This window comes from Megalobrama amblycephala, linkage group LG11 (assembly GCF_018812025.1).
Source record: "Megalobrama amblycephala isolate DHTTF-2021 linkage group LG11, ASM1881202v1, whole genome shotgun sequence".
NCBI lineage: Eukaryota > Metazoa > Chordata > Actinopteri > Cypriniformes > Xenocyprididae > Megalobrama > Megalobrama amblycephala.
In genome coordinates, this window is record NC_063054.1 from 5,980,108 (window position 1) to 5,989,970 (window position 9,863).

The window sequence follows — 9,863 nt, forward strand, 5'->3', positions numbered from 1 at the left end:
AGCAGACTGTTATAACATTTAGAATTGATTATGAATATTTATGTAGGGCATGGTAGATTGCAAATGCAGTTGGTTCTACCACGTATAGGCCTATAAATATTGGTAATCCATCAAGGTGTAACTGAGTGAGAATATTTTATTTTGTTTGTTATATTGTAAGTACTATGTATGCCCAATGCATGTTTTCCATTTTTGTCTATTATATGGTAGCTGCTATTTAGGTGGACTGCTTCTATATTTGCATTTTGTTTTCTAAGTCTTGCTATATGCATTTATAACCCAATGTGATTAAAAACAAGACCACAAGTTGGATGAGAAATAATCTTTATTTTAAATTATATTTAATTAAAATGTCCAAAAATATCTTTAAAACAAAAAAGTGGTAACCACATTTTTATTAATGCATAGTATGAAAAGGCTTACCTGAGGTCTATGCTGTCAGAAACGTCTTCCCATTTTTGATAAGCAGATCTAGATCAGCAGTTCCAAGACATGGAGACTTAAAGGCATAGTTCACTAAAATAAATAAATAATTTACTGACCCCTTGTGTCATTCCAAAACCACATGTAGAACACAGAATCAGAGCTGTTTCAAGAGGCTACATAATTTGACTTGGGCGCTGCATTCAAAGTCCTCTGAAGTCACAATATCTTTGTGCAAGTAACACATCCATATTTAAATCAATATTTACTTAGAACATGGATCCCCTAAAGGGACATAGTGAGAGAAAAAAAAAAAAAAAAATAGATGGGATATTGCATTCTCTTGCAAAATTGTGTTGCTCGGGGGAATGCAATACTCTTGAGAGAGAGCTAAAACCACTGAAATATGCTTTTTCCTCCCATCACATATTTTTTCCATCCTGTCTGCTTAGGGGCTCCATAAAAATTTAAATAGAATTAGTGACATCATAGATGTTGCATCCAAAAGAGCCATATTTTAATTGGATGGGTGCAGACAGTGGAGAACAAAATTGTCAAAAGATAAGACTTGAAATGTACAGCACAAGTCATTTTATGGCTTGTCCTGAGTTATTTCTACATTCTCTTTCATTATGTGAAGAAGCGGAGCAAGAACTTTATTCCAAATTTCTCTTTTAGTGTTTCACGTTGGTAAGGAAGTCTCACAGGCTTGAAATGACATGAGAATAAGTCAATAAATTCATATTTTTGTGAACAATCCCTTTAAGTCATGCAACGTCAGTCAGGACACTCCACAACCTCCTTGAAAAACTGGGCTGCTGTCACGTTATTTATCACCCTTCAAATAAGAAAAGAAACAGATAAAAATCATTATTGTCTATGTACAAAATAACCAAGCAAAAATGTTTCTTTTCCAGAGGCTCCACAATAGGTGTGGAAGAGGAATGAAATGGTGCTCCTTCAATTGGCCTTGATGCTTTATCTATATGAGACAATGAATTGCAAAAGGACAATGTGCAACATATTACGAAACAGAACAGTATGCATATGTACTACAGCCTAAATAGGGCAAATTAATTTACCCATGTGTGTATGAAATGCATTTAAAGTGTGTAGTACAGGGATTCTCAACTCTGACCCTCGAGTTCCACTTTCCTGCAGAGTTTAGCTCCAACCTTGATCAAACTCACCTAAACAAGCTAATCATGATCTTCAGAATCTAGAGAGTTACAGAGTTTGGTCAAGTTTGGTGCTAAACTCTACTGGAAACTGGAACTTGAGGGTCAGAGTTGAGCACTTATTTAAAAAAAAAAAAAAAAAATCCATATAGGGCACAGTGTAATGTATTAATTTGTCAGAATTTTCCATATTTATTTTTTACAGCTGTTTTACATGCATTTAGAATTTTTGAACATTGTGTTGTAATTTAGGGTTAACGTAAATGCCTGTAAAATTACTGGATAATGTCCTGTTAATTTTCTGCCAGTACATTATCCTTTTTTTTTTACAGTGTGCTGTCATATGGGGTGGGTAGACAATTCCTGAAAGCAAAGAGTGCCAGTTATAGTTAGCATGAAATGGAAGCTGTGATAGATTTTCTTCCTTATTGTGATGTATATTCAAGTGAATCAGCTTCCCACACAATATATATATATATATATATATATATATAAAAAAAAAAAAAAATGTATATAGGACTTGTGGTTTGCTATTGCTGTGATGTCAAGTAAATAAATGACAGGTTGTCCCGCCATTGCGGCAGTAAACGCATCATCAAAGAAGAGATGTCCCTGCAAATGGGAGGGGAAGTTATTTTAATAATTATAGATTATGAGGGTACATAAAAAAAGGATGTGCAAGCATGGATTATAAATTATTTATAATACTGCAATCTTCATAAAATAAGACTTCTGATGACTTTATGTGCCAAATATAAAGAAGCTGAAATATGTTACCAGGAATATTAATGCACTAAAAAACTAAATATGAAATTTGCTCATCACAAACCTAAAGTCTGACAATTCAGCTAGGTATACATTTTAAACATGGAAACAAAAATTCTCTCTACAAATACAAGATAAAATAAAATGCACAGCAAATTCAAACAAGAAATCATTGAAAATAGTGAATTTCCTGTTTCAGAATTTGTCTGTACACATTTTGTAACATTGACAAAGGTAAGAACACTGCAAGAATGCAGCAACATACGGCAATTCATTTTTATCAGTATAGAGCAACAGTAATTTATCAGAATATGAATAAAATAAACACCTAATTTATTTTTATTTTAATAGGACAAAAAGTAACTAGTATTCTTTTTGCGCTCTTTTTGAAGCAAAAGAATGAAAGGAAAAAATGAATGTTTTTGTGTAGTAACTTTTTAATATGCAGCCTCAACTGATACAAAAATGTATACTTTTCTGAAAAACAAGAAATGTGCATGTAATTAATATAGAAACAACTTACAGTATTGGGGAACTACTATGACAAGTTAATTTAAAGCACTTAAACTGCAATCAAATTACTGTTTTGTATCATAAAATTAGACTGTCTGGCACAGAAACAATATTAATTAGAGTGACATCAACAAAGTCAATATTTATACACAAATATACATTTAATAAAATAAGACCACATCCGATTAATAAAACTCTGCCAAACAGCAGCATTTTGGAAATCTTGTTACAAAAGCTAAACAGCTGAGCTACTGAAGACAACATGTATAGGGTTAGTTCACCCAAAAATGAAAATTCTGTCATTAATTACTCACCCTCATGTTGTTCCACACCCATAAAACCTTTGTTCATCTTCGGAATTATTAATATTGTTAAATAAAGTCGTTACTTTTGTTTTGTTTTTGCGCACAAAAAGCATTCTCGTCGCTTCATAAAATTAAGGTTGAACCACTGCAGTCACGTTGACTGTTTTAACAATTTCTTTGGTACCTTTCTGGACCTTGAAAGTGTTGGTTCAATTGCGGTCTATGGACGAGCCATATACCTCTCGGATTTCATCAAAAATATCTTAATTTGTGTTCTGAAGATGAACGCAGGTCTTACGGATGTGGAACGACATGAGGGTGAGTAATTAATGACAGAATTTACATTTTTGAGTGAACTAACCCTTTAAGTTAGTAGTATAGCTACTTTTAGTTGGTTATTCCCCAACACCGCTGGTATACTGTATAAATTATATATTTACATTATATATGGAATAAAACTTTAGCACAAAAAAACAAAAAAAACAAAACAACAGCCTTACATGGCTTGATGTCCAGGACAAAGGAAAAGCTGCGGCCCAATTGTCCTCTGTAATCCTTCCATCTGTGAAGACATTTTATGTAGTTGGCTGTGCAAATGGGAATGTGGGAGGCTGTCCTTAAACTGAGGTCTGTAACACCAGGAGAGTCATCCATCCAGTCATTTCCATTTATCTCATAAGGCAGCTGCTTGACTAGCGTAGGACCCAAGCCGTAGGTGATGCAAAAAGAAAATATTTGGTTGTGGTCAAAAAAGTTTTTCACTTCTATCCCTGAGATGTAAATTACCATGTGACTAATCACTGTGGAGCGGCAGGAAAATTACCTCATGACAATGCTGAATTGTTGAAGAACATGCACAATCCCAAGACCTTCACTAGATTAGGTTCCAGTTGAGAAAAAATGCATTGTTTTAACTGTGTGCTTAATTTACAATGGATCTGGAGATTCTAACAGCAGCTGCTGTGACAACGCCTCTTTAATTTGGAAGACCGGTTTTCTTTACTATCAGTGTTGGGGAAAGTTACTTTTAATAATGCATAATATTGTGTTAGTTACTTTTTTGAAAGCACTGGGTTACGTTACTTTTGTGTTACTTTTCCTTACCTGGGCTTGGCTTGCTTGTTTGTTTTTAATAACTAAAAAACAAACAAACAAACAAACAAACAAAACCCAAAGTTCTATTTTTGACAAATGTTAAGGCCAAATGTTTCACACCAAAATGAAATTAATATGCCTCAGGCTAAAGGAAAGGCAAATTCACGCCTGTACAGTAGAGGGTGCAGCTCAAACAAATCTTTCAGCAGTGCTGCCATTCTGGATTAGAACACAGGAGAAGAAAGTTCAACACTATTACTATTAGGAGTAGGCCTTAGTTTAATTAGGACATTTAAGTAGCTTTTATAAATGTGCCTTAGAAAAAAACATTACTGGTGAGCATATTGAGACAAAACGATAGCAATGACATTTTTTAAATATATTTTTATAATATTACGCAGGTTTGTGCACTATTCTGGGTTTGCATTTCACCATTTTTATTTTAAGGAATACTGAATCTGTTTTTGTGCAAGTGAGATAAGTAAATGCCTACTCACATTCAGTCTAGAACTACTATAATGTACTCAGTTACTAACGTAACCTCGATTCAGAGATACGGGAAGAGTACTGCGTCGCTAGATGCAGTGGGGAAAACTTTTTCTCTGATTACTGAAGCTCATAAGCAGGCATTCTGGCATAGGATCCTCAAGTTAATTTGACCAAAGCGATGAACACCGAGTCGTGCAGTAACATAGCATGGGCCACAACGCAGTACTCGTACCCGTACCCGTATCTCAGGGAACCGAGGTTACGTAAGAGAGTATGTTCCCTTTAGATACTTCACTCGTAATGCATCGCTAGACGCGGTGGAGAACTAGTTCAATCACGCCGTGCTGTGGCTGCGGAATGACTGATATATGACAACTCCGTCTCAAAGCACTAATAAAAGGGCCCAGAGGAACAAAGACATAGTACATCGGAGCCGTCAAGGGGGCATAGTGGGCTAAACTCAGGGGTCAAGCCCGCCCCTAGACAATCGTTCCAAGAAAAACCTGTATAGCCTTGGCGCTTAAAGAAGGGCCAAGAGCGTACAAGGTAAGAGAAGGCGAACACCTGAAGCTAGTGGCTTGGATCTGAATCTGAGCAACAAGGTAATCTGTAGCAAGTTTGAACTCGTCAAGGGTAATGCTCAGCTATAGAATTGATCCTGCAACAGGGCATGAGTGTGGGCTCCTAGTGGGTTGAGCTCAGGAGAGGTCAACTCTACTATGCAGAGAGAACCCTAGGTTATAAAATCTGGCAAAAGTGGATGGTAAGGCCCTCACAGAGAGAGTGAACACCTAGCTAGCCTAACACCATTAGGCACATAGCTGTGTCTTCGTTTAAAGATGACCTTGCAGTCGTTGGGCCCAAAATCAAGGCAAGAAGCGCTCACAGAGAGCATTTGGAAGTCCCCTACTTGCTTGACCAATGCTAGGGCTAGCGGTAGGGCGGTCTTTAGCAACAGGGGCCGTAGGCTGACTGACTGTAGCGGCTTAAAGGGAGGGCTCCTAAGAGCCCTTAAGACTATAGACAGGTCCTAAGTAGGGACGGTGAGGGGCGGATTCAGCCTTCTGGACTCCTTCAAGACTGGCCGGCTACAGGGGCGTGAAATGCAGCTGTAGCTGCCACAAACTTTGAGTGCATCCCTTATCCAACAACTCTCACTCTCGCAGCACACATAGAGCTGAGGAATCCCCATGCAGCAGGGAGGGTGAGATACATGGGAAATAGACCGGTGTGAGCTCACCTAGTACCATTCAATCAGCCTTGCAAATCCATTGTTTCTTTGTCTCATACTAGAAATAAAGAGAACAGTGGAGAACAAGGAGAGGAGCCACTTTCAGAAAAAGTTGTCTGTGAACGCAGCAATGCGAGACTCATGCTCTCATAGTGAGAGCATCCATTTTCAATGGAGATGGCTTGCAGGGGCAGGGTCGGCAAATGACGTGCTCGGAGGTTCTGCATTTTACTACAAACGCCAGTGAAATTATGTTATTTTAAATTTAAATATATTCCATGAGTCTCACCTGATAGTTATAAGGGAGAACATCATGTCATAGAGCTGTCAGTGCGGCATTCAGCTGAGCACTATCAGTGTAGTACACTACCCTCACAGAACATGCAGCACCGGGAAATTCCCTGCTGCAGGAAGAGTGAAACGCGGGGTACAGATCGGGGAGAGCTCACTTATTCCTGTTCACTTGGCCCTGTGACCCATTGTTTCTTCATGTCAGCTTGAGAGAAATAGAAAAGTGAAAAACCAGGGAAGGAGCCGCTTTCTAGAGAAAGCAGTCTGTGAACGCAGTGAGAGCGCTTCTCCTCAATGAATGCGGCTTGCGGGGACGGAGCCAGCAAGTGACGCGCTCAGAGGTTTGGCATTTCACGACAAACGCCTGTGAAAATATGCTCTTTCAGATAAAATAAATTCCATGAGTCTCACCTGAGTCATGGTGAGAACGTCATGTCATATTTAGCTGAGCTGTAATCAGCTGAACACTGTCAGCATTTAGCTCGCACTCGTAGTGAGAGCACTTGTCCTCAATGAATGCGGCTGCCGGGGGCAAAAGACATGCTCAGAGGTTTGGCATTTTGAAACAAATATGCTATTTTAGAGAAATAAGCTCTGTATACTCACCTGACAGAAGTAGGGGAGGAGTTTCATTCTCAGAGATGCATCAGAAGTTAGCTTCTCTTCTTGCAGAGTGCCGGTCTGTCAGCTCGATAGCAGATGCCGACAGCCGAGTCAGCTCAATCCGCTGTCATGGCTTCTTCAGTTTGTCTCGAAGCCCAGTAAAGAAATAGTCTACAACGCTGAAGGCAAATTAAATCGGAGGATCCTATGCCAGAATGCCTCCTTATGTAGCCAGTTGGCTCTGCCCATTTCAGCGGGCTCTGGCACGCTTCACCGCCATAGGCTCATGCAGCTCCACTGCCTCATCATTGGTTCGTTTTACCTGAACTGCACAAACCAATGGCCTCGCAGTTTCACTGCGTGATTTAAAAAGGCTTCAATAATCAGAGAAAAAAAAGAATTTTCCCCACCATGTCTAGCGACGCAGTACGAGTGAAGTATAGAAAGTGAACCATCATGTTTACACACAACACCTCTGCACTTACTCCTGATTTCTCTCAACATGGGGACAGGAGACCGATGTCAGTCAATAAATGGGAAAACAAAGTAACTTGTTTTACTCATTAAAAAAAACAAAAAAAAAAAACACTTATTTTGTTTAAAAGTAGTGCATTACTAGTTTCTTGAAAAAAGATCTGATTGCGTAACTTGCGTTACTTGTAATGCGTTACTCCCTACACGGTTTAGTATAGTCACCATATTGGGAATTCCAATTTCTCCCATTCATTAGCTGCATCCCAGTATAGAGGCTGCATCCTTAGAAGGCTACAACCTTTGAAGTCCATGAAGGTCAAACAGTGCATTTTTAAACGGGAAGGTCTAGCCCAGTGGTTCCCAACCCTGGTCCTGGAGTGCCCCCACCAGTACACATTTTGGATGTCTTTCTAATTGGACAACCATTTTAGGTCTAGACGTGTTAAGTGTAACAGACCTCTGAGAATACGGTAAATAGGCATGACACTTCCAGCAAAACTAGAGTTCGTTTCAAATTGTCTAGGAAGACCTCTTGAGCCAGATGAGTTCCCAGTGAATAACTTGCAGTTCATTTTGAAAGACAGTATGACCCCAAAATCCAATGTCTTTCAACAAAGATATACAGTAGTAGAACAATGTCCACTCAAAACAGCTCCAGTAAAATAAGTAAATGATATGCATAGTATTATTATACCAGAGATTAAGAAAAGCTTTCAGATCCATGAGGGATAAGGTTGAAATGTATGCAAAATTCTGAACATTCCATAAAGGTTTAACAAATATTCAGATCCAGTATTTGGTGTTAGTGATGGCATTGTTTGTTTTGCCAACTTCAAATGGGAATACAGGAAATATTTAATTCAGTTAAGTTTGTTAATATGCCTGATCCAAACCTTCACATTATATCAGCACTATATATATATATTTTTTTTTTAAGTATTAAAAGCATTGGTTATTATTGACCATATAAAATCATCTGCAAGTCCTCACAAACAAAAAGTGCAATTGTTAACATCCACTGATTGCCAGAAAATGGTGGTACATGAAACAAAAATGAAAGATGCACCCAATAAATACTGATAAAGCACTGAAAAAGTATAGTAGATGCTTACATTGTATATTTATCATTGATTGAGCAGCATATTTACACTTACCTTTAATGCCATCTCATTCGTATTTGCATCTGATTCTTGTAGAATGATGCTTTGAGCATTTAATGAACATCACTGTAGGGTGGACCACTTGACAATACAAGTGTAATAATACCCAGTGTGCATTCATTAAAGAACCCAATATTACTGCAAAAAAAATAAGCCTTTGTAAATACATTACATATACATTCACCAACCACTTTATTAGGTACACCTGTTCAACACAAATATCTAATCAGCCAATCACATGGCAGCAACTCAATGCATTCAAGCATGTAGACATGATTAAGACTATCTGCTGAAGTTCAAACTGAGCATCAGAATGGGAAGAAAGGTGATTTAAGTAGCTTTGAATGTGGCACGGTTGTTGGTGCCAGGCAGGCTGGTCATAGTATTTCTGGTCTGACCTACTGGGATTTTCAGACACAACCATCTATATAGCTTACAAAGAATGGTCTGAAAAAGAGAAAATATCCAGTAAGCAGCAGTTCTGTGGGCGAAAAAGCCTTGTTGGTGTCAAAGGAGAATGGCCAGACTGGTTTGAGCTGATAGAAAGACATCAGTAACTCAAATAACCACTCAGTCTGCAGAAGAGCTTCTCTAAACGCACAACATGTCGAACTTTGAAGCAGATGGCCTACAGCAGCAGAAAAGCACACCGGGTGCCACTTCTGTCAGCTAAGATCAGGAAACGGAGGCTAAAATTTACACCTCCTCACCAAAATTTGACAACAGAAGACTGGAGAAACGTTGCCTGTTCTGATTGTTCCGAGTCTCGATTTCTGCTGTGACATACAGATGGTAGTGTCAGGCTGCTAGTGGTGGTGTAATGATGTGGGGGATATTTTCTTGGCACGCTTTAGGCCCCTTATGGCGCTTTTCCACTGCGTGGTATGACTCGGCACAGCTCCCTTTACCTTGACTTGGTTTGCTTTTCCACTGCAGTTTATTACCGCTTCAAAGTGGGTGGGATTATAGACTTATCATTATAGTTGTGCTGCCTCTACTGCCGTTTGATTCAGTGTCTCGTGTCACAAATCCAATAACGCTGATAGTGACTACTAGTGACTGACTAGTGACTATTCTCTCTGAACAATCAGTGATCTACAGTGTCTACACGTCACATTTTAGTATTGGTATGGCTCACTTGGGAACCTCAACCGAGGTGGTACTATTTAAAGAACACTGTACCGAGCCATACCATGCTGTGCAAAAGTGACCCATACCAAGCAGCACCATGCAGTGGAAAAGCAACATTAGTACCAACGGAGAATCATTTAAATGCCACAGCCAACCTGAGTATTGTTGCTGACCATGTCCATCCCTTTATGACCAGTGTACCCAT